The following is a 25196-nucleotide window of genomic DNA, read 5'->3' as shown; positions in this document are numbered from 1 at the left end:
TGAGAAAGAATACTATTGCTATAGCATAACTTGAGGCCAAGGAAGATGTCAGCTTAACACACCAAAAATCACAAGCTGCTTCTGGCATGCAGAACCAGGTAAGAAGTTGCTGGTACATTGTCACAAAAAAAGAGAGAATTCCAGAAAGATCAGTGATCAATGAGCCCTATAAGCAAGTTGAATCCCATGACAGATCTTCATAAGGAAGAATAGATATGCCTCAATGTAGAGAAACACAAAGGAAGGAAATTAGGAGGATGTTGACATGCTAGGAGGCATGTTTCTCCAGGGATTCAACTCTCTAAGAAGCCATCTCCACTCTCCTCTCTACCAGGCTTGGAGGAGAGGGGTTGTCTATAGATGGGTGCACAGTGTCCTTAGTGTCAGCTGAGCTAAAGGTCACGGACAGTGCATGATTAGAACTTGGAGGTCTGAAAGCAGACTTCTGTAACAGTGTGAAGGGTCCTTCCTTCTCCACAGGAGAGTTGGAAACACTGATCACAGCCAAACAAAGCAGTTCTGTGACCTCATTTAACAAGTAAATGAAATCTCACGGCCATCCCAGGATGTCAGCTGTCATCCCAGCCATCACATTCCTCCTGGCAGGCTGGGAAATGAGGTGCGGAATAACATATTCAGCTTTTGCCGATGAGCGCTGGCTCTTAGGCTCATCAGTCAGCCCTGGTATACTCCAGAGTGTTCCTGGAGGGGCTTTCAGCACCAAAAGTGTTTTCTGAAGGCAAAATTCTGTACAAATGGAGGAGAGAGTACCTTGATTTTATTCAACTGTCAGATGGCTCAAGATCACCCAAGTTGTCTGTGTTGTTAACAAGCCCTGTCTCCTGTCAAGACTGTCTACCCAGGAGTATCCTCAGCAGTCCTCAAAGTCTGCAAACTCTAAAGTAGATCAAAGTGCATATGTGTGAATACATGTATGGGCAGCTGAAAACCAGATCTGAGCTACATCTGCCAAGCTGTCTGAGCAGGTCCTCAGTCAACAGGGGTTGTCTTTGGAGATGGGACATTTTTCTTGGATTGAGAGTCCTCTCAAGGACATTATATCAGGTGCACAATAAATATCTGTTGAATGGATCATGTTTCCAAGAACAGCTGAACATAGTTTTGGCTTAATGAGACTGAAGAGCAGGGAATGGGTGCTGAGCAGTAAAGCTTTGTCCAGGAATCAGGGAAGGCTTCCCTAACACAGTGGCCTGGAGGATGAGGAAAATGAACCCAAATTCAAGAGAGAGAGGATTAACCTTTGAGGCAAAGGGAATGTTATCTGAAGGCCTGGTGCATGTGGCTGGACCAGAGCAAGTGAGGAGTGATGAAATGAGGCTGGAGGGCAAGCCAGCTAGCCAAGACCAAAGACAAGGGCTAGGGAATGCAGCCCGCACTGGCGGCAGGGACTGCAAAGTTCAAGGCAAAGAGTTTGGGCACAGAAAGGGAGAAGAACTGGGGCCAATAATTCAATTCACCAGTGAAGACCACCACTACCACATTCTTTTAAGAATTAAAAAAAAAAAAAGATAGAAGGAGGTTTTCAATTGTTTTGAAAATAACTACAGATTTAATAAAATGAAAATAGTGATGACCTCACTCTTCCTCTGGAATGCTAAGTACCAGGATAAATGGAACATGATATGGTAGGCTGAATAATAGCCTCCCCCCAAGAGGTCCCCATCCACATTCCCACACATGTGAATATGCTGTCTTACTAGGTAAAAGGGACTTTGCAGGTGATCAGTTAAGGCTTTTGAGAGGAGGTGATCCTAGATTATCCAAGTAGGCCCAGTGTAATCATAAGGGTCTTAATAAGAGAAAGGCAGGAAGATCAAATCAGAAAGAGATGAAATAATGGAAAAGCAGAGGTCAGAGAGGAGAGCACATGTTATGGTGCTGGCTTGGAAGATGGAGGAAGCAACCCTGAGTCAAAATGTGAGTGCCCTCTATAAGCCGGAAAAGGCAAGCAAACAGACTCTCCCCTAGAGCTTCCAAAAGGAACCAGCCCTGCTAATGCCTTTATGTTAGTCCATGAAATTGACTTCAGACTTCCAACTCCCAAAACTGTAAGATAACATATTGGTGTTGTTTTAAGCCACTGCCTGTGGCAATTTGTTAAAGGAGCAATAGGATACTAACATACATGGTCTAAAGAAATTTGAAGGGGAAAAGCTGTGCCTTAAATTTATTTACCTGCTAAGTTATTTTTAATGTATGAAGGAAATAGAAAAATACCATCAGGAAGTCAAGGGCTCAGTAAATATACTTATGTATAGCAATTTATTGATCAAATCTCTGTTTAGATAGTTTCAATGAATAATATCACTTCGTTTCATAATACCCGTTAGACGCTACTGAATTTCTGTGATCAATTTTTTGGTTGACTGTAATATGTCTTAAGTAATTTATCAAGAAAAAGCATGTGCATGTTATTTCAGAGTTTTTGTGTATCTAGGAAGATATGTTTATTGCTGTAGTACATAAGCATTAGCTTGGCTTGTTTTAAATTTTTAGGGCAAAATCTTTTGTTCTTAAACATAGCTTTAAATGTTTTCATGTTGAACAATAAGGAATAAAAATTAATCGAGCTTTGTGTTAAACCTCAGATCTTTATGAAAGATACAACAACAAGCAAAACATAAAATAATTCAGAATAGAGTTAGTTACGGTTACTATAGGGCAAAATCAAGTGAAATCAATCAAATGGACAGACTTTTGGCATATCCAATTTTTAGAAGAGAATAAAACACAAATAAGACTATTAGGAAAGATATATGAGAGAGAGAGGGAGAGATTAACATTAATAAAGAAATATTTTTTACAATCACTATTAAAACTTTGCATTAAAAAAATGGACAATATCTAGATAGAACTGTAATGCTCAAAACTTTTCTCAGGACCCCTTTAAACACTTAAAATGTATTGAGGAACCCAAAGTGCCTTTGTTTTTGTTTGTCATACCTATTACTGTTTACCATATTAGAAATTAAACTATTTATTTAATAATAAATTAATAGTCATATCTATTAGGAATTTTTTGAGTTAGGAATTGTTTTTCATTATTTTTTGTTAAAGAATAGTTGATTTACAAAACTAGGAATATTTAAAACACAAGAATATGGAAGCACGTTTCTCTCAGATATCAGAATAATGACATCATTACACATAATTTACTTTCTGGAAAACTCCATACACCCAGAAGAGAATGAGAATAAAAGAGCAAACAACAGCTTGGTTTTATTATGAAAATAATTTTGACCTCACAGTGCCCTAAAAAATATTTCAGACTGCACTTTGAAAATCAGTGGTCTAGTATAGACTACCAACTTACAACTGTGTAATGAAAATTATCAAAATTAATTCAAAGAAAGTTTAAAAATAAAAAAAGCAGAATAAACCAAATACCTACAAAGGACTTGAAAATGTTATCAAAGATTTAGGTACAAATAAGACTCCAACCTGAGGTGGGGCTAACAGAAGTTGCATATAACATCCTAAAATAGAGCCCAAAATAAAAGAAGGAGACTAAAAATCAGTTTTATTAATGAAATTAGTGCAAAAATATTGAGTAAAATATTAATAAGTTAGAGAGGTGGGTTAACAGTTAATAGTGGTGGTCAAGGATTGGTCTGGCCAAGCTCTGACATCAGTGCTTTTTCATGAAGCAAGGTTACCCCCTAACCCCTTTTGCCTGCAATGCTGCTGAACTTTTTGCTTTATCAATCCTTTTCCAGTTTTGTCACTTAAAGAGCTTTAAAATTTCTATCCTCTGTAAGAGTTATTCCTGTCTTTGCAGTAAAAGCAGGAAACAAAATTCTTGTATTGATAAAATATCTGAACCTATGTAAATGCTTAATGATGTACTAATTTCCTGTTTGAGTAGCTATAAGTTTGCACACTTTTCTTAAAAATTGTGTAAGAACGTGAGTATATTAAATTATTTACCCACATAAAGAATCGTTTTTCCCAGAAATTCAATGTTGGCTTACTATTCATTTGATTCATATTGCTAATATATAGTACATTACATTAAGAAATTTTAAAATATTTCAATAAGTGTCAGAAAAACATTTGCTAATATTCACCATACTTATCACTGACTTTTTAAGAAAACTAAGAATAAAAGAATCTTTTTCAACATAATAAAGAATATCTAACTTATGCCAATAAACAACATAATACTGGATAGTAAAATACCAGAGTGATTTCCATTTAAATCAAAGAATCACATTAGAAAATCTTTAATCACCATTATCATTTTACATGGTTCCAAGAGATATTAGAAAGAAATGGGACAAGAAGCAAAATTATACATTCAACTGCATAAAAAAATTTTTAAAACCATGTATTAAGACAAATTGAAAAGTAAACCATGAACTTGGAAAACATATATAACGATCTCTAATCAATCAATAAGAAAATTGCTTATGTGCAATATTAATTATCTATTACTACATAACAAATAATCCCCAAATTTGGTGGCTTAAAATAGTAACCATTTAGTATTCCTCTCAGTCTCTGTGGGTCAGGAATTTGGGAATTCTAGGTTGGGTCTCACCTGAGGTCATAGTCAAACACTGCAGTCACCTGGAGGTTGGCTGCGGCTGGAGGATCCCATTCACCCCTGGTTCACATACATGGTGCTGGCTGCTGGTGAGAGTCCTCACTTCCTCTCCTCAGGGACTGCTTGTGCATCTTCATGTCATGATGTCTGGTTACCTCCAGAGCAAGAGACCTAAGAGATCACGTCAGAAGCCACAAAGCTTTTTAATGACTTAATCTTGGAAGTCTTAGTCCATCAATAATCAGCTGGTCACACAGGCCAATCTTAATATAAAAGGGAGATGTTCAAGGGCCTGAATACCAGGATCACTGGGGGCCCTCTTGGAAAATAACAACTGCACACACCAATAGGAAAATGTGGCCAAAGACATTCGTGGACAGTTCATAGAACAATAAATACAAATGGCCAATTAATGTTTTAAAATTCTAATCTCATTATATTCAAAGAGGTAGAAAGTAGAATAAGAGAGTATTTTTCATACATTACAAATAGATAACTCAAAGTAAAAAACAAAACAAAAACAAACAAAAAAACTTGAAGAAAAAATACAATGAAAAGTTTCTATTCCACTATCCCGAACTGAAGCAACTCATGCTACCAGATCCTATGCGCCTTTCTAGAAAGATTCTTTGCATATACAAGCAAATATGTGTGTTTTCATAATTAACATCTTATTGTTATTTTTAGGCTTATATTATATCCTGGAGTTTATCTGGTATCAGTGCATATAAAACCGCCTTATATATTAATTTCTGCATAAAAATTGTAGTGGATATTGAGGTTGCTTCCCAGTGACCCTCCACTTTTCCACCTCCTTTGTGTCACTGCACTAAAGTTTGAGTGAGACTCATACCATCTGTAACTCCAGGGATGTTGTCCCTGTTCAACAGTGATTATTTCAGTGTCAAATGGCCAATGTTGGCCCAATCAAAATGAAGCCTAGATTTTTTTTTTTTTTTAATGATTGGGGAGTTGCTCCCTCTCTCCATGAGATGAAGAAGCCCAGAGCATTTTTTAATCACAAGTGGAGGCAGCCAAGCCATGTGTTTTAGCAGATAATGCAGAAGGCAGGGCAGAGAAAGTAGGTCTTTGGGGATAGTAAGAGTCAAGAATATTAGAGTCAGGAGGTTAAGGCCACCCTGAAGTCTACTCTGCCTCTGGACTGTCAAGTTATCAATGGATTTTCTTATAGTGTAAATCAATTTGGGATAGATTTCTGTTATTTTTAGCATTGAGAGCTCTAATTGATCCAGTAGTCTATGGTGTGACTATACCATATTTATATAACCAACCTCCTATAGATGGATAGTTGGGTGGCTTACAGCCTTTGGCTATTACAAACAAGGGGTCATGAATATTTTTGTACACATGACTTTGAGACCAAGCTTGAACATATCTGGAGAAATCCTAGAAACTAATTAAATTGCTATCAAAAGAGAAATGAAATTTTAGCAGGAGTTTCCAAATTTCCCTCCATATAATTTGTAGCAATTTTTACACATATTCACAAAATATGAAAATATCTGTTTCTCAAACACTCATTGACACAGTGTTATCAAAGTTTTTAATCATCAAAGATTTTGTTTCCAGGAGCAATATTAAAGTTGATAAAGGTATCATAAAGTAGGTTCCCCGTATGCTTCTGTTTAGTTATGTACAACCTTTCTGGGAAGCAGTCAGCAATATGAATCAAGGAATTAAAATTCGCTTTTTTAAACTGAGATTTAATTGACATATAACATTATGTATGTTTAAAGTGTACAACATGTTGATTTGATACACATGTTGTACTGCAATATAATTAACACTGTAGCATTAGCTAACACCTCCATCACCTCACATAATTATTATTTCTTTTTTCTGGTAAAAACATTTAAGATCTTTTCTCTCCACTTTGGGGACTCAATCATGAGGAAAACTTCAGCGATGTGGATAGCGGTTTATACATAAGAAAACGCTGAATTATTATTTTTAAAGATACTGAAAATAAGAACAAGTTGTAAAATAAGTTATGGCTTATCCATAGGATGAATAGTATCTAGACATTAAATATCATGTTTTTGAAAAACAATAATAGTGAAATATTCTTCTTATATAAAATTAAATAAGCATTCATTTAAAGTAACATGCTAATTTTGAAGTATACACACTCATACACACATATGTATATGTATTCCTCTGTATTTGACATATATGTATGTATAAATATGATTTATATATCTATATATGCATATAGGCGTTAAAGGATTTAGGCACCAAACTATTCTGGTTTTTCTTTTTTTGGCAGATTTAGCAGTAATTGATTCTTAATTTCTTCTTAAAAATCTTTTACATTTCTAAGATTCCATGTAATGAACATGTGTTATTTCATAATCAGAAAAATGTTCCCTTCTTTTACTATTCCTTGACTTAAGCTTGACAAGCAATTTGAATTCATAATTAATTGGAGGAAGGGAAATGAAACATCATGAAACTTTCTGGTTCATGAAACTTTCAACATGAGTGAAAAATGAATATTCTCTAACATTTCTGACATGCTGATATCTCTACTTAAGACCCTCCATTTTTTAAGTTGTTAGGCCATGAAAATATTCATTATCTATCTTAAATACCTCTGCCAAGGCTCATACATATTTTTTTGGAAATAATTAACCTAGCAGTATGAAACTCCAGAGCACAGGACACATATGAGAGGAAGTTAACATCGAAAATACAGACTGATGTAAATAAATAGTTCAATATTTTATTCATTCGGTTTTCATTCCTTCATTTCTACTTGTATTATGTACCATAATAATGAGTAAAACAGATCATTATCTTTAGAATGGGAAAATAGACATTCACACAAAAAAATGTAAGTTGTGACTTTGAAAAATGTCACTAAGGGAGAGAGGCAGCATAAGTAAGTTCCTTAAAACATGGACCCCTTCTGCTGGATCCATGGATCCCCTTCATGGATCTGATGAGATTGATCCCTTCTGTCATATACTAGCTATGTGACCATGGGAAAGTTACTTAACCTCTCTGTCCTCAGTTTGCTGATATGTAAAATGGAAAATTAAGTATCTGTTTCATAGGATTGTTATAAGTATTAATCGAGCTAATATTTTAAATGCTTATATAATGTTTGACACATAGCCACTTCTAGTTGAATGTTTCATAAATAAGGGTACAGAATGGAGTACATGTATAGAGCACATTTAACGGGGAGCAATAAATGACTGAGATGGCCAGAGAAGTCCTTCCTGCATCACTGGTGATTGAATGGCAAGAGCTCCCTACTTGAAGAGCGTGGGGTGAGGGAGTTGTGTAAGATTAAAGCACAATGTGGAGAAAAGTGAGGACAGACAATGCAGGGCGTGTTTGGCCACATTAAATATTTGGGGTTTTATTTTACTAAACTGTTATACAGAAGGTATGACTTGATCAGGTTTCTGTTTGAAGAGAAAAAATTATTCTGACTATGGAGTAAGGACTGGAAGAGGACAACTGACAGTAAGGGAGAGTCTGTTAGAAAACGATTACAATACTCTAGGCAAGAGTATTCTACAACAAGGGCAGAGGCAGTAGAGAAGAAAGAGGGACACATTGGAAAAACATTGGGAGGAAAAAATAAACCTTCCTAGTGGGAGATGAGGTATTGAGAATAAGAGAGAGGGAAATGTTAAGATTAATTCCTTTGTTTTCTAGAGCTATACTGAGTCAAAGACCACTGGGTGTAAAGACTGTAAGTGGCAAATGGAGCATGACTTTGAATCTAAATAAGTTGAGTTTGAGGTAACATTGAATCATCCAAGTAAAAAGATTATGTACTCAGTTAGTTATATGAATCTGGAGCTCAAGGGGATTGCAAAGCTGGAATACAATATCAAATTTTATTACATGATAGATATTAAAACTAAATTGGAAAATTTTGACTATAAGGTGGGACAAGGTAAAGGGATGGAAACAAGGATAGATGGGAATTTGGGGTAAAGGAAGGATTTTCAGAGTTTGTTTTTATGGAGAGCTTCAAAAATTGATAAGAAAAAGCTATTTGAGAAGATGTTAAATATACAAGACAAGGAAAGTATAATCAATAGCACAAGAATTTTGAGTAGGCAAATAAATGAATTAGGCTTAAAGAAAAGAAGACCTCTATTGATGAAAAGGAGGACAGGCTAGATCCTGATGTAGGATCCAGAGCCTGTAGCAAATAGCCACCTCTTGTTCATCCTGCCCAATCAACATAATGTCATTGATATGATGTATGCATGCAATGTTCTGTGGGCTCCAGATCCCCTTATATCCTATTATGAGAGAAGGAGAATGAGTTAACATAGCCCTAGGTAGGGCAAACCTATTAATAAATACTTTTGTCCATTCCATGAAAATATGGACTATTTCTGATCCTCTTATTAGAATACAAAAAAAATGCATTTACCAAATTAATGGCCCAGTGTCATTTAGCTGAGGCTTTCTATATCTCCTCGAGCAACAGTGAAACATCTGGCACAGTGGCTGAAAACAGGGCTACTATGTGTTTGAACTTGCAGTGATCTACAGTTATTCTCTAGGATCCATCAGTATCTGAAAGAGGCCAGACTGACAAATTAAAAGGAGATGAGGAAATGATAAGGGACCACCGCCCCACTATCTGTGCCATGCTCTACTACACCCTTGCCCCAGAATGTGTGAGCCTGCATGGGTGGAGGAAGTTTCAGAGGTTTCTATTAGGCTGTCCTCATTATGTTATCTCTTATCTAACAGGCAAAATACTCAATGAAAAAATGATCCCAACTACAAGTATGTTCATCCTAGTTATGCATTCGGGAAATGACCACTGAGTAGATCCGTGGAACCAGTAGACCCATTAGAAACTGGATTTTAGTCAGAACTCCATTTATTATCTTACCTTCATAAACCAGTATTCTAGCAGGGGAACCGTGATGATGCTTTGGTTCCCCAAGCATCAAATTCACTTTCTACTTGTGTCTAATAGTCCTTGAAATGTCTGAGCATTTCCCTCTCCCAAGTATGTAGCAATCTGAGTAAATGACTTAGGTCTTTCAGGGGAGGGACTGTGAAATCATTATAATATACAATTGCCAGGAAGTTGCTGTGACCTTCTTCCTAGGAATGAGGCCACCTGTTAGTCAATGGGTTCCAGATCTGAAAATTGGCTCAGGTCCTAGAACTGAGCAAGGGATTATGACTTCTTATTGGACTGGCTGCACTCAGCTTCCCGACACATATCTACAACATGATTTAGCTAAGAAAAATGAATGCATGTATTCATACCAAAGCTTGTACATAAATGTTCGCAGCAGCTTTATTTGCAATACCCAAAAGCTGAAAAAAAAAACCCAAACAAACTCAAAATGTCCATCAACTTGTGAATTGATAAACATAACACTGTGGTATATTCACACTCAGCAATACAATGGAATTTCAATACATGAAGTCAATTAAAATATGAAACACCATGGGTGGAAAACTGCAAAATGAAAGCAGTCAAAGACAAAAGCAACTTATACGATTCTATTCATATAAATTCTGGCTAGAAAAGGCAAAACTATAGTTCCAGAAAAATCTGTAATCACCTAAGTCTATGGATTAAAGGAGGACAGGTTTCAAAGATGCATGAGGAAACTTTTTATAGTATTAGAAATATTGTATATCTTGATTATGGTATGATAACTGTATGTAACTACCAAAATTCATCAAACTGTACACTTAAATGGGTTTCACTGTACGTAAGTATGCTACAATAAAGCTGGCGGGAAAAGATGCTATGCTAAGCACTAAGGAAATAAAAGGATATTAAAAACAATATTCCTGTACTCAAACAATGTATAATTTTGTAAACAAGAGAAAGATATATAGAATATGTTGAATAAATACATAATGTGAGGCATACCATGAAAAGAGTTCAAAATGTTATGAAGATTTACAGGTGAAAGAGGTCACTTCCATTTGGGGAGCTCTGACAGGGCTTACTGAAGGAGGTAACATCTGAATTAAATCCTGACAGATGGGTTAGATAGCTAAGGGAAGAAGAAATTTCAGAAGAAATGGATTAGGAAGGCATTTATCTTTATTTATATTTATAAAAACCATGGAGTATATCTGAAAAATGTTTAACTGGGACATAAATTTCCTATAGGAAATTTTTCAGAGATAAGGCAATAAAGACCAGTTAGAGCTTAGAATTCTAGTGTGTAAGCAACAGAAGCTACTGAGAGTTGTGTGGCCAGAACTTTGTTTCAGGTGAAGATTATACTGGTAGCTCAGTGCAGGATGGATTGAACAAGAGGCATGGATACTGTGCTAGGCTATGGTACTGAAATTTTCCCATTTGAGAATGCTGAAATAAGAACAGATAAGAAAAGTATACATAGGAGAGTTTGTAGAACAAGAAACTGGGGGCTGACTGGATATCTTGGTGGAAATGAAAGATGAGGAAGATAATCCTCAAAGAATGTTTCCTCATAAAATTACTATCGAGCAGAATTATTATCAGAAGTCTCTGAAAATTAAAGTTGGTTTGGATTAGGTGATTACCTGGTCACTCAGTGAACAGTTAAAAGAGTACCAACTCTGCACCAGACAGGATATGTAGGGTATACAGTGAGGAACCAGGCAGATAAAGTCTTTGTCTTGAAAGGGTTTTTATTCTCGTTTGAGAAGACAGACAAAAGCATGTAAATATTTGTGATTTATTTTAAATATAAGGTGATTCATTACAATTAGGAGATTGTGACTTCAGCAGAGTATTACTCTCAATGGAATATTACACATCAAATTGTGTTTATGGAATCAGCAAGTTATTAAAAAATGGAGCTAGTGAGCATAGAATGCTACTGAAAAGGAAACTCATAGAAAGTAGCAGTTTCAAGAAAGATACAAGCATGTTGAAAGAAAGAAAAGGAAAAAAAGAAAGAAAGAAAGAAAGAAGGAAAGGAAGAAAGAAAGCGAAAGAAAGTTCTTGAAGATGTGAAGTAAAGGAAATAATTAATAGTTCAAGTTCTGCAAAAGGGATGGGATTGTGAGCATAGTATAAACCACTGGCCTTGAGAGGAAAATGAATCTTCTTTCTCCATTATAAGAATTAAGGCTTTATAAGAATTAAGAATAAGGTGACAGATGAAAATATTAATACAAAGTAAATGTAAGGTGGGAAATACCTGAGGGAATATGAGTTGGGAAACGTTTGACTTTTTTTTAGATGGTGTTATTAATCTTGGTGAAAATAAAAGGGGATATGGATTGGTTTCCAGGTCTGAAGAGAGAAAAACATCTATGGAATGGCAGCTATGAAGACTATGGCTCTGCATCATAGCAACTGGCTAGCAGGGTTCGCTGAGAGCTCATCAAAGGTTATTTGCCATGAATTTAGAGCACCTAAATCAGCATGACTTTCTCCAGCAATCCAAGAGCAGGGAATGTAAAAAATTCAGGCTGTAGATCAAAGTTAAATCAAATTCAATACATAAATAAATGAAAAATACGGAGGAAAGTCAAGGGCATCAGGTATAAGAACGTGTTATTGAAATGGATGATGATGATGTGTTCAAATGTAAGTTGAAAATTCAGAATCTTGGGGAGAAGTCACCATCAGTCCATGATAAAATGGCAAGCTGATAAGAATAAGGAAGTTGTAAAAGTGGAAAGAAGACTGTAGACAGAAAGCAATAGCAGAAACTAAGATAAAGGATTACAGAAGTTCCTAGAAATAATATAGTCAGGAGGAGGTATTAGGTGTTAATTAAAAGTATTGTATACAGTAAAGGTTTCAAAAGTATTTTTTCAAATTTCAATCCACTGTTTATTTACAGATCTCTATGTGAAATCCCAAGGTGTTAATTAAAGCCTTTATAAACATTTACACATAGTAATTTCACAATTCTTTGAGGAGATATGAAGAAGCACTTCTCTTTTGAATACAGTTTATTTTTACAAGTGGTTGTTATTAATGTGAAGTTTAAAAAAGGAAACTTCAGATGCCTTCTCTGTGCTGTTGGCAACAGTCTCTTTTTTGGCCAGAAAAGCAAGATGATGTGATTGGATTACAGACTAGAAAATTCCTAAATGGGCCTCATGCTACATTTATGATGATTGAATTAGATTCTGTTACCCCTAGGGTTTGGTAATCAACTTGGGGAACAAACAAAAACCAAAGAAATAGAAGGGAACATTTTCTCCTAATGTTCTGCTTCTCAGAAGTAGAGAAAATGAATTTTTAAGAGCTACATTATTTTGACTGGAAGAAACAAAACTCTGGCAGGGCAGCAGGCGATTATCGTTTTGAAACAAAAATAAGCACAAATTCCCATACCTTAAAATTCAAAGTATTCTTTTGAATTTAGTCCAACTGAGTATCAATGTCTCTTGAGTATTGATGTCCAGGGGAGAGCTCTGAAATCCTAATACAATGAATGCTTTATACTCTGTGTCACATATTCAAAGTGCCCCCCAAAAGAATACGAAACAGAATATCTTACCCCTCCTTGTCTTATAAAAGACACATTTTTGAAAGCAACATCTATTAGGGAACACCCACTGTAAATATTGCCATGATAATAGAACCAAAATATTTGGTTATACCAGTTCCCTGAGAGCATCCTTTTACATTACCTGAGCAACGCACACAGTACTGGGAGGTCTCCCCAGAATAATCTGCCTGTTTTAGATGAATTATAGAATAGCAAACTGACTACATTGCTTAGTCCAATTTGGTCACATCTCTATAGATATGTTTGTTTAGTTTGTTTTCTTCTATAATAGAAAAACTTTTTTCTCTCCTTTTCTGGAACGCAGAGAGGAAATTCATCCTCTTAGTGTGGTTTAGAAGTTCTGCAAAAAGCTGATGGTCTGCACTGATAGGTATAAAATGGAAGCAGATGGAGCAAGGCCTCCAAATTATACAGCACCAGGAGACATTATTCTCGGAGAACACAATAAGGGGCCTCCGGGGGTGTCATTCACATTATATTCTATATTGTGCGATATGGTGGCCCCGTGGAGAGCACATGACAAATGAGCTGACCAGGTAAGTGTGCATGATCAAATGTTTGCTGTGTGGAACAGGCTGTCTATTCATCTTGCAAATAATAGGAAGAGCTAAAGTTCTGGCTGGCACTCTTTTAACCCTATGGGAAAGATAACATCATTTTCTCATTTTATACATAAAGAAGCTAAGTTAAAGAGAGATTATGTGCCTGGCCCTGGGTCATAAAGCTAATCAGCGGCAGAGCCAGGATTTGGAAACAGGTAGTCTGCCTCCAGAATCGGGGCTCATCTGCTTTTTAAGTAGAGATCCTGTTTTTCTCCCCAAATCAAAGGAAAACAACAACAAAGCTTAGAGTTCATGAGATCTGCAATGAAAGAAATATCTGGTATGGAACTTGATTTAATATCCAGGCTGGGTCTTTCAAAAGCAAGTACTAGATATATTTTCTAGAAACGTATAAAAATATAAAGCGAAATAGATTGACAGTGACATCTGAGAGAGCAGATTTAATTATGTAACAATTACTCCTTCCCTCTTAATATGGTAACATCAAATCTGCACAGAAAAATAAAGAAACCAAGAAGGCTTCTTTAGAGAGGATTATCACATCCTACTCTTCACTTTCATTTTTCTTCTTTTAAATGGAACACAGCAAAAAAAAAGTATGGGCTATATTTTGCCATATGTTTCTTTACCTTTAACATAATAAAATTAAAGTTAATAAACAACAAAAGAGAAATACACGAAAGCCTAGATTTATAAAGGATAAACCAAATATCCTAAAAGGGAGACCATTACTGATGCAATTACTTTTCTATTGGTTTTATTCACATGCTTCCTGATGATGCCGTATCTGATTTTTGTCTCTTCTCTGATAATGCCTAATAAAACTAAATTCTTCAGGAACATGAGAGAACTTTTCACAGTATGTTATACAGAATTTTACACCATAATTTGCTTTTATCAAACACAGAAACTATTTTCCTTGAGCTAAAACAAGCATTGCTGATTTAAATGTGCCAGGCAACCACATAATATAGTTTTTTCCAGCAAGGTGTGTCTTCAACTTGACAATGTTCATACATCATTCTCAGATCCTGATAGTTTACATGATTGTAAACATTTTACAGCCTCACTAGTAATGTATGCCAAGGTTCCCATAAAAAGAACTCTGGCAATGGTAGAAGGCTTCTCAATAAAATGCAGCACCCTTCCACCTGAAATAGCGATTGTTAAAGATTGGGAGATACAGGCATTCAGATGAATGCTGCTTGCCAAAGTCAGAAGTAGCAAACACACTTTCGGATCCAACCTGACTCTGTACCCCAAAATGAAAGTCACAAAATAAGAGTGAAGACATTATCTTCAGAGAGCAAGGATGAAAATTTCCATCTTGAAAGATTTTAAGAATAAAATAAGTTTCCCACCTAGGTTTAAACGTGCCAAAAAGCAAATGCCTTCATGAGAACTAAAATTCCTTTTGGAAAAATTTTGTTGATTTTTCTGGAGGTTGATATAGGAAACTTAAATTGAACAGAGTATTAAAGCCACTTCTTGGAAACCTCAAAAACCACAGGCTTGTTTCTATTGATCAGGAAGAAAAGTTAAGGCTGTATGCAATTTATTTTGCCATCTCTTTGAATGCACAGGAGTATTGCACTCAAGAGTATCGAAAATATTCTTCAGGAGAGAGTGACACCCGTCTCTGGTTGTAAAGAAGAGTACACCCTGAGCCCTCAGCTGGCTGAGTTCTCTACCCCAAACAGCGAGTCTAGGGTGCACTTGAGACAAGCCTTCCCATATAGAAAGTGTCAACATGTGTCTTTGGAAAAGCATAAAATTTGTTTTTTCCACCACCTTGTCTTTTACTGACCCAGCAAACAATTCATATTTTATAAAATATACATTGAAGAGGAAATTTTAGTCAAGACTGAAAAGTGAATTTGAGAAGCAGAAATAATGGAGTGTGAGTGTGTGTGTGTGTGTGTGTGTGTGTGTGTGTGTGTAGTTACTGATCTTTCTATTCCTCTAGCTGAGCCCAGGAGCATGAGTGATGCATGATTTAATAAAGGGATGTAATACCAATAAGAGCTTTTCCTCATCCTTTGTTCCAGTGTGATTTTACAAACAAATGCTGCCTAAGAGAATCCATGGCAGAAAACAAAGATAAGCAACAAGGCACAAACAAAACAGGAAAGTAAGGAATTGGAAGCTTTTGTCCCTTACTTTCTCCTTCTTCCTTGCCCCTCTTGTCACCCCCCAACCTGAGCCTCTCTGCCTGAATCTTGTGGACAATGGGCAGTTGTTAGGGTTTTGCTCTTTTGTTTCCAAGTAACAAGAAGTCACTTGGGTTATCCCAAGGGCAGAGGTACCTTAAGTATAAGGATGCTCATCTGAAGAATTCAAGCTGCTGTGCAAAATATTCGTTTACTTTCCATCTGTCTCTGTTCATCCCTGTTTCACTATATACGCCATCTGTCTTTTACTCTTTCCACCTATTTATATCTTTTCTGCTCCCTTACAATTTCAGTTTGCACAAGGCTTTGGCTAGTCACAGTCGTGATCCATGACATCCTTTAAAAAAAAAAACTTCCTATTTTGCTTTGATTTCAGATTACCAAGATAGAGAATGTTTTTGCCTCAATTCATTCTTTTGTGTCCAGTCATGGTTCATAAACATTTGGTCACTGTTATGGCTTGAACTGTGTCCTGCCCAAAAGATATGTTGATGTGTTAGCCTTCCTGATACCTATGAATGTGACCTTATTTGGAAATAGGGTCTTTGCAGATGTAATCAAGTTAAGATGAGGTCCTTAAGGTGGGCCCTTAATTCACTATGACTGGTGTCCTTATAAAAAGAGGGAAATTTGGGGACAGGCAGAGAGGGAAGATGGCCATGTGAAGACGGAGGCAGGGATTGGAGCCATACTTCCACTGGTGACAAAATGCCTGGGGCTACCAGAAGCTGGAAGAGGCAAGGAAGGATCTTCCCCTAGAGGCTCCCTACCAATACCTTAATTTTGGACTTCTGGCCTCCAGAGCGGTGAGAGAATACATTTCTGTTGTTTTAAGCTGCTCAGCTTGCAGTACATTATTATAGGAGTTCTAGGAAACTAATACAGTCTCTGTAGTCCGTTGTTCAACCTTCATCCAAATATTTAGATGGCGTCTTATGTCCAGAAAAATGACACTTTTGCTCTTTGGCTGGACTTGTGGAAGACTTTTTTTTTCCTTTGAAACTATGGGAGTAAGTAGGTGATGTCCATGTCTCTTGTCAAGAACATACCTGGTAACTATTGCTGAGAAAGATCTTCTCTAAAAAAAAGTGAAGGAAGGGTCTGTTCTTTTTTCAGAGGTACGTGGTTTATTCTCCAATTTCTGGGAAAGAGGAACTTTTCAAAAGGAAGAACAATCAGTTCTTTCTTCTAAAATTGGAATTAATGAAGCTCCTTTAATATTTCTGTTTTCTCCTATACACAAGGTCTCATATTTTTCAAAAGAGAATTTAAATACTTAACACTGAAGCATTTCACACTTAACACTGACCATCATTCATCATTTTTTGAAGTCATCTGTGCTTATTAACATCATGGAAAGTCCTTAAACCTGAGTTAAAGCCCAAGGAAGAAAGAGGTACAATATGCCATCCAACATATCCTATTCAGTCCCTTCAATTTTTAAAATTGAAATATAATGGATGTATAACATTGTGTAAAGTTAAGGGGTACAACTTGTTGACTGGGTACATTTACATATTGCAATATGATTCCCAACACAGTGTTAGCTAACACCTCTATCGCGTTGCATAATTACCAACACAGAAGTAGAAAAATCAGGAAAATGAAGATGTGGGTCAGTGGAGCAGAGAAACAGGAGGAACTCTGAAACAATTCTTTGTAAAGGGCCAGAGAGGAAAGGTTGCTGGCTTTGCAGGCTGTACAGTCTCTGTCACAAGTTGTAGCATAATCAGCCACAGACAGCATGCAAATGAATGGGCATGGCCTAGTTACAATCAAACTTTATAAAAACAGGAAAGGGGATTGGATCTGACCTGGAGGCCATGGTTTGCCAACCCCTCTTCTAGAGGATAAGTGCAAACACTCATGGTGGTTTTTGATGAGGCTCTTTATTGGTTTGCACTCAGCATGGACGTGTATAGCATTCTATCCAGGAGGATGCTAGTCTGAAAGACCTCGTCCCTTCCCTGTTTCTCCAAAAATGGGTCTCAGCCACAGTCAATTCTAGTGTAGGGGAACACACGTGGTCAATGATAGAACCTTCAAGGCATAGAGGCATGACCCCCTGGTGCTCCTTGAAGATGTGTTAAGACCTTCCTCTGTCACTTGGAACAACTTAGAAACACTTGACATTCAGTGTGTGCTGGCAGTCACACTTCAGCATTTGTTGACAGATTGCCACACTAATGTTCTTTCTCAGAAACGAAAGCAGAGGGAATCCTTACCACAAGCATATCTACATGCAAAACCCCAAATAGGTCTATAGCCCCATAGACTGAACAAATTCTTAATGACAGTAGAATGCACATGAGTACCTACTGGTGTCCCTAGAGGCACAAAAAGAAGTTGGTACCTTGTTCTACAAGGACAGGACACAATATACACTGTCACTGGCCACAGAGACACATAACTCCTGATGCCATCCTGGCCAGTCCTCAGAGCCATTCACATGGTCAACAAAACTCACAACGACCTTGCACCCACCAACACATGCTCAGAATGTTGCTACCTGCAACAACTCATGTCAAAGACTGACCAGAGATGCCACACAGTTTTCTGACCCACCAATGTCCAAATATCCCCAAGACCCTTGGCTATTAGACTGTACAGACATAAACCACTTCTGTTTATAATGGAGTATCCCATCACACACACACACACACACACCCCACATTTCAGCCCGTATCTTGCCAATGATGCGCTGGATCAGGCTCTTAAGAGCTTGTCAGAGCCAAATGTCAAACTTCCAGAAATTTTTTGAGCCAATTGATATCACGTTGTAGCTTAAAATCAGCCATCTTGGGGGTATTTATTCCATAAACATTAGCAAATACTTCAAATCAGGATCTTTTTCCAGAGAGCTGAATGTTAAACATCTACCAGAACAGCACTGACCCTGGTGCCCTAGTGCATCAGCCAAAATGTCCTTGTTTTTTGTCCTTCTTGAACTGACCAGCCACTCTATCACCAAGTTCCAGCTTCTCAACGTCTTCCATTTTGGAATCACCCCCCTTCCCTCCCCTGCCATAGAACACTAATGAAACAAAATCAGCTGTTATGTCTCCCACCAGGAACAACAATGAAACAAATAAAATGAGCTGTTATATCTCCCACCAAGAACACATCTGGTCCACACATCAGAGAATTCATCTCATAATCACACACGCTATTCCTACAGCAGTGACAGCTATTATCACTGCAATCATTTTCCAACCCAACCTCACCACCTACAGATCCTCCAAAAGGAGGAATAAAATGCTTTTAAAAGATTAAATTTAAAAGTGAGCATTTAGTAATGAATATTTTAATTCCAGATTAAGTCAAAAGGAGCACAGCCCCCAAAAGAAATACAGAGTGAGACTAATTCCTCGGATAAGCTGCTTCTGCAAAGTCGAGGAGAAAGAGCAGCTGTGAATGTTGGCTTCAATTCAGTGTGACAAGTTAGGGATGGTCTGCTGCTCTTCATGGAAATTGTTCACAACTCCACTCTTTAAGATCTATAACAGGGGTTGTTTATCCATTGCGGGTTTCAATTGATTTCTTTCCCACATAAAGGGAAATAAGCCTTGGTCTAAGTGTAAACCCTTCTAGACTGCAATAATAACGTAAGGAGATGAATCCTACTTTTTCATTATTTTTATAACTGCACTCCTTTTGCCCTATTGTGCTAATGAGATAGAAAGAAATACTGATATAAAATGGTTGATTTATCAATAGATTATTCCTGAAATTTACACATAAAATGCAATTCTGACTAAAAAATCACCATTATGAGCCAGTCATAATGTATAAACTTCTACCATTAGACATTCATCCCTTTGGCTTTAAAGAGTGCTGTTAAACCATTCAAATTTTTATATGAACCAAATTATCCAAATTTTGAAAAACATACACTCTCCACACTATAATCTCTGAATGCCCAGAGATTTATCAAACTGCAATAAAGGAATACATACATGAAACTCAGACTTTATGAGGAGAGATCTTCATGGAGATCACAAGGTTCCTTTGAATTGTCTCTGAAGATGGTACTAGGACAAGTTTATCTCCAGTGTTGCGAGGTAAGAGGTTAGGTAACATGCCTAAGTTCACACATCTAATAAGTGGTACAGCTGAGAGTTGAGCCAAATATATTGTGTTGCTTAGGGGAGTAGAACTGGGGGGACTAATCTCTGGTAATATGCAACAATCCCAGGAATTATGTATAACATGTCTTTGTCCTGAATGTCAGCTTCTCCAGACTATGAAAATGTTAACTGGTGTTTTGTGAAAATCCTTGACCAGACAAAACATGATCTAATAATTTTGTTTTCTATATCTTGAAACCCATGTGTTAGGGATTGAAAGGAAAGTGATAAGGGTAATTTTCATTTAATAGTGCTTATATTAGTTTCCCATGATTGCTATGACAGATTACCACAAACTGTGTGACTTAAAACAGGAGAAATTTATTTCCTCATGGTTCTGGAGACAGAAGTCCAAAACCAAGGCGTCAGCAGCATCGCACTCTCTCTGCAGGCTCTAGGGGAGAATCCTTTTCTTGGCTCTTCCAGCTTCTGGTGGCTCTTGGCAGTCCTTGGCTCATAGACACAGCTCTCTCTACTGTGTCTCCACATAACCTTCTCCTCTGTCTGTATTATCTCCCTTCGCCTCTCTCATAAGGATATTTGTGATGGCATTTAGGGACCACTCAGATAATTCAGGGTAATCTCCTCATGTCAAGATCCTTAATTAACTTGCATCTACAAAGACCCTTTTACCATTTAAGGTACCATTTACAAGTTCCAAGGGTTTGAGACTTAATATCTCTGATTCATTATTATTCGACCCACTATAGTATTATATTTGGTGGAATCTATCTTTCACTCACAAAGAAGAGAACTACATGTAGTAGAGTTAGATTATCAGTCGATCTTTGCTTCTTTGGAAAAAATGAACAAGATACTACACTTTATCCCTTTTTCTCCCATATCTCTACCACCCTCGCCACTCCCTAGTGACCCCCACCCCGCCTTCATCCCCTGCTAAATCAGGTCATGTTTAGAAGGAACTGTTCCTGGAGTATGGTGAGCCATAGGCTGTCAGTAACACTGCCCTTAGACCCAGGTTACCAGGGCCCCTGCCATGGGTCCTGCACTTTAGGGGCCTCACAATGACTGCATCCTTCCTCACAAGGCAAGGAGTTTATGGGTCAAGGAGAAGGGCCTATGGAGAGCTCACGCCCTCCACTTCACATTCTAGACCACATTCTGGGCATCTGAAATCTTAATATTTCCTGCCCAAAGAGACCCCAAGTCTTTCCTCCTGAACATGGGCTGCACTGCCAGTATAGACACCCCTAGTCCCAAGAAATGCCCAAGATGAAACTATTTAAGGTGTGGATTTACTTGGATGAAGAAGCTGGAACACCTACACACATGCATTCGAAGACACAGTCGCATGTGGGAGGTGAAGGTGGGAGTCTATGGGTTGAGAGCTTGCATTCATTCTTTAACCCAAGGCCCTACAAATATCAGAGGTGGATCTTGCAGTGAGGATGGGGATTGAGGCAAAGCCAGACATAGCTAGGAGCCACCCTTTGGCTTCTTCATGACATGGTAGGAGACAAGAGAATATCAGATAATTGTGAATAGCCAGGTCACTGCTCTACTGATTTAATTTCTACTAAACGCTAAAAATATGTAATGCCTGCTTTAATGTGTTAATGGCCTTAATAACATTTCACTTCCTGGAATTTAGTCCTTAAAAATATTTCCAAATACAGAAAAGACTTTATTTACAGATTTTCATTCCCCATTTTTAAAAAATGTTGTAAAAAGGGAAACATCCCAATTGCTCAGTTATAGATATATGGCTACTTAAACTGTGGTATATTGAAATCAATATAATGGAACTTATAAAAATAATGTTAACAAATTGGATAATAACACGGAAAATTCCTATAGTGTTGAGTAAAAATAAAAGATATAACATTATACCACAAAATGGTCTCAACTATGTACAAAATAATTCTCGAAAATAATGACTTCAAGAAATGTTAATTACCCACAGAAAGTAGGATTCTGGATTATTTTTATTACACTTTATAATTTAAAAAATTGTCTAAAATAACACACGTTACTTTTACAGCCAGATATTTTTTTAACATCTTTATTGTAGTAAAATTGCTTTACAATGTTGTGTTAGTTTCTGCTGTATAACAAAGTGAATCAGCTATACGTATACATATATCCCCATATCCCCACCCTCTTGCGTCTCCCTCCCACCCTCCCTATCCCACCCTTCTAGGTGGTCACAAAGTACCGAGCTGATTTCCCTGTGCTATGCGGCTGCTTCCCACTAGCTATCTATTTTACAGTTGGTAGAGTATATATGTCAATGCCACTCTCTCACTTTGTCCCAGCTTACCCTTCCCCATCCCCATGTCCTCAAGTCCCTTCTCTACATCTGCGTCTTTCTTCCTGTCCTGCCTCTAGGTTGTTCAGAAGCATTTTTTTTAAATTCCATACATATGTGTTAGCATATGGTATTTGTTATTCTCTTTCTGACTTACTTCACTCTGTATGACAGACACTAGGCCCATCAACCTCACAACAAATAACTCAATTTCATTTCTTTTTATGGCTGAGTAATATTCCATTGTATATATGTGCCACCACATCTTCTTTATCCATTCATCTGTCGATGGACACTTAGGTTGCTTCCATGTCCTGGCTATTGTAAACAGTGCTGCAATGAACATTGTGGTACATGTCTCTTTTTGAATTATCGTTTTCTCAGGGTATATGCCCAGTAGTGGGATTACTGGGTCATATGGTAGTTCTATTTTTAGTTTTTTAAGGTAGCTCCATATTGTTCTGCATAGTGGCTGTATCAATTTACTTCCCCACCAACACTGAAAGAGGGTTCCCTTTTGTCCACACCCTCTCCGGCATTTACTGTTTGTAGATTTTTTGATGATGGCCATTCTGATCAGTGTGAGATGATACCACATTGTAGTTTTGATTTGCATTTCTCTAATGATTAGTGATGTTGAGCATTCTTTCATGTGTTTGTTGGCAATCTGTACATCTTCTCTGGAGAAATGTCTATTTAGATCTTCTGCCCATTTTTGGATTCGGTTGTTTGTTTTTTTGATATTGAGCTGCATGCACTGCTTGTATATTTTGGAGATTAACCCTTTGTCAGTTGCTTCATTTGCAAATATTTTCTCCCATTCTGAGGGTTGTCTTTTTGTCTTACTTATGGTTTCCTTTGCTGTGCAAAAGCTTTTAAGTTTCATTAGGTCTCATTTGTTTATTTTTGTTTTTATTTCCATTTCCCTAGGAGGTGGGTCAAAAAGGATCTGGCTGTGATTTATGTCATAGAGTGTTCTGCCTATGTTTCCTTCTAAGAGTTTTATACTGTCTGGCCTTACATTTAGGTCTTTAATCCATTTTGAGTTTATTTTTGTGTATGGTGTTAGGGAGTGTTCTAATTTCATTCGTTTACATGTAGCTGTCCAGTTTTCCCAGCACCACTCATGGAAGAGGCTGTCTTTTCTCCATTGTATATTCTTGCCTCCTTTATCAAAGATAATTTGACCATTTGTGTGTGGGTTTATCTCTGGGCATTCTGTCCTGTTCCATTCATCTATACTTCTGTTTTTGTGCCAGTACCATGCTGTCTTTATTACTGTAGCTTTTTAGTATAGTCTGAAGTCAGGGAGCCTGATTCCTCCAGCTCTGTTTTTCTTTCTCAAGATTGTTTTGGCTATTCGAGGTCTTTTGTGTTTCCATACAAATTGTGAAATTTCTTGTTCTACTTCTGTGAAAAATGCCATTGGTAATTTGATAGGGATTGCATTGAATCAGTAGATTACTTTGGGTAGTACAGTGATTTTCACAATGTTTATTCTTCCAATCCAAGAACATGGTATATCTCTCCATCTGTTTGCATCATCTTCAATTTCTTTCATCAGTGTCTTATAGTTTTCTGCATACAGGTCTTTTGTCTACTTAGGTAGGTTTATTCCTAGGTATTTTATTCTTTTTGTTACAGTGGTAAATGGGAGTGTTTCCTCAATTTCTCTTTCAGATTTTTCATCACTAGTGTATAGGAATGCAAGAGATGTCTGTGCATTAATTTTTTACCCTGCTACTTTACCAAATTCATTGATTAGCTCTAGTAGTTTTCTGGTAGCATCTCTAGGATTCTCTATGTATAGTATCATAGAGAATCTGCAAACAGTGACAGCTTTACTTCTTCTTTTCCGATTTGGATTCCTTTTACTTCTAATTCTTCCTGATTGCTGTGGCTAAAACTTCCAAAACTATACTGAATAATAGTGGTGAGAGTGAGCATCCTTGTCTTGTTTCTGATTTTAGAGGAAATGGTTTCAGCCTTTCACCACTGAGAACGATGTTAGCTGTGGGTCTGTCATATATGGCCTGTATTATGTGGAGGTGAATTCCCTCTATGCCTACTTTCTGGAGAGCTTTTATCATAAATGGGTGTTGAATTATGTCAAAACCTTTTTCTGGGTCTATTGAGATGACCATATGGTTTTTATCCTTCAATTTGTTAAAATGGTGTATCACATTGACTGATTTGTGTATATTGAAGAATCCTTGCATTCCTAGAATAAATCCCACTTGATCATGGTGTATGAACCTTTAATGTCCTGTTGGATTCTGTTTGCTAGTATTTTGTTGAGGATACTTGCATCTATGTTCATCAGAGATATCGGCCTGTAGTCTCCTTTTCTTTGTGACATGTTTGTCTGGTTTTGGTATCAGGGTGATGGTGGCCTCATAGAATGAGTTTGGGAGTGTTCCTCCCTCTGCTATATTTTGGAAGAGTTTGAGAAGGATAGGTGTTAGCTCTTCTCTAACTGTTTGATAGAATTCACCTGTAAAGCTATCTGGTCCTGGGCTTTTGTTTGTTGGAAGATTTGTAGTCAGTTTCAATTTTAGTGTTTGTGATTGGTCTAATTATATTTTCTATTTCTTCCTGGTTCAGTCTTGGAAGGTTGTGCTTTTCTAAGAATTTGTCCATTTCTTCCAGGTTGTCCATTTTATTGGCATATAGTTGCCTGTAGTAATCTCTCATGATCCTTTGTATTTCTGCAGTATCAGTTGTTACCTCTCCTTTTTCATTTTTAAATCTGTTGATTTGAGTCTTCTCCCTTTTTTTCTTGATGAGTCTGGCTAATGGTTGATCCATTTTGCTTATCTTCTCAAAGAACCAGGTTTTAGTTTTATTGATATTTACTATTGTTTCCTTCATTTCTTTTTCATTTATTTCTGATCTGATCTTTATGATTTCTTTCCTTCTGCTAACTTCTCCTTTCTTTCCTTTTGCTAACTTCTGCTAACTTTGGGTGTTTTTTGCTTTTCTTTCTGTAATCGCTTTAGGTGTA

General features: G+C 37.1%; 1 long non-coding RNA gene across 3 annotated transcripts in view; it reads right to left on the bottom strand.

Moving 5' to 3' along the window:
- LOC149746837 (uncharacterized) overlaps nt 1-25196 on the bottom strand; it is a 444764-nt gene that overhangs the window by 121437 nt on the left and 298131 nt on the right. For all 3 annotated transcript variants that reach the window (XR_016388615.1, XR_016388617.1, XR_016388616.1), the window contains one exon: nt 4562-4738. This is a non-coding gene — a long non-coding RNA (uncharacterized LOC149746837). The remainder of the gene's footprint in view (nt 1-4561; nt 4739-25196) is intronic.

Source organism: Delphinapterus leucas, chromosome 18 (genome assembly GCF_059928025.1).
Source record: "Delphinapterus leucas isolate spDelLeu-1000000601 "Yukka" chromosome 18, BTC_Dleu_Yukka2, whole genome shotgun sequence".
NCBI classification, from domain to species: Eukaryota; Metazoa; Chordata; class Mammalia; order Artiodactyla; family Monodontidae; genus Delphinapterus; species Delphinapterus leucas.
The sequence above is the reverse complement of the archived record's forward strand: the minus strand, read 5'-3'. Positions and strand labels throughout refer to the sequence as shown.